Raw genomic sequence first — 841 nt, forward strand, 5'->3', positions numbered from 1 at the left:
AACAGGTGTAGTCGCCGCTTGTGAGGCGCGCTTTCCCGCAGCTCGTTTCCATGACCGAACTGCAGTCGTGGACCAAAAAGAGACCGAGGAAGGGCGAATGGTACCGCGAGTGTCGCGTTGCTCTCAAGCAACTATGCCGCTCCGACTCGACACAACCAAAGCATTCTATAGGGGATTAGTGGAGGGGAGGTACGACGACAATCTCGGGGCGAACCTGAGCGTCAATGAGGAATACTTGACCCGCCTGTTCAAGACGACTTTCGGGCCGGGATCTATGGACAACTTCCAGAGATCCCTAGCCTGGCAGTGCTATCAAGAAGCGCTACCCGTTTGGGATAAGCTCTACAGGCATGGCCCGAGATGCGGTCAGAGCGACGAAACCATCCTGCACATACTCGTACAGTGGCCAACCATTTTCGACCTGTGGGCCTTTATCGAATGACTGCTATCGCGTGTAGGATGAGTCGGTTTATCAGCCGAGTCTATCGTGAATATTGTCGCGCCTCCTTCCTTGAGACGGGAGGAAAGAACCATTTTCATCGTACTTGTGGCTATGACGAAAGAATGTGCATGGTTGACGCGTCTGAAAGGTCTAGAGACAAACACTTTCCTCGCTGGTCAATCTCTCATCAACTTCTTCAAGTATCACTTTAAGAGGAAGGTGAGAGTAGAGAGGGAAGTTTTGTCTAGTGAATGTTTCAAAAAAAGATGGGTGAATGTAGCAAGGATGGCACGTGTCACGTGTGAATGACGAAGCCAGCTTGAGCATAATCCTATGAACCAAAAAAAAAAAGAGACGAAAAAAGAGTCACTGTAATGTTTTCTTTTGTAATGAGATTAA

Source organism: Octopus bimaculoides, chromosome 5 (genome assembly GCF_001194135.2).
Source record: "Octopus bimaculoides isolate UCB-OBI-ISO-001 chromosome 5, ASM119413v2, whole genome shotgun sequence".
Classification (NCBI taxonomy): domain Eukaryota; kingdom Metazoa; phylum Mollusca; class Cephalopoda; order Octopoda; family Octopodidae; genus Octopus; species Octopus bimaculoides.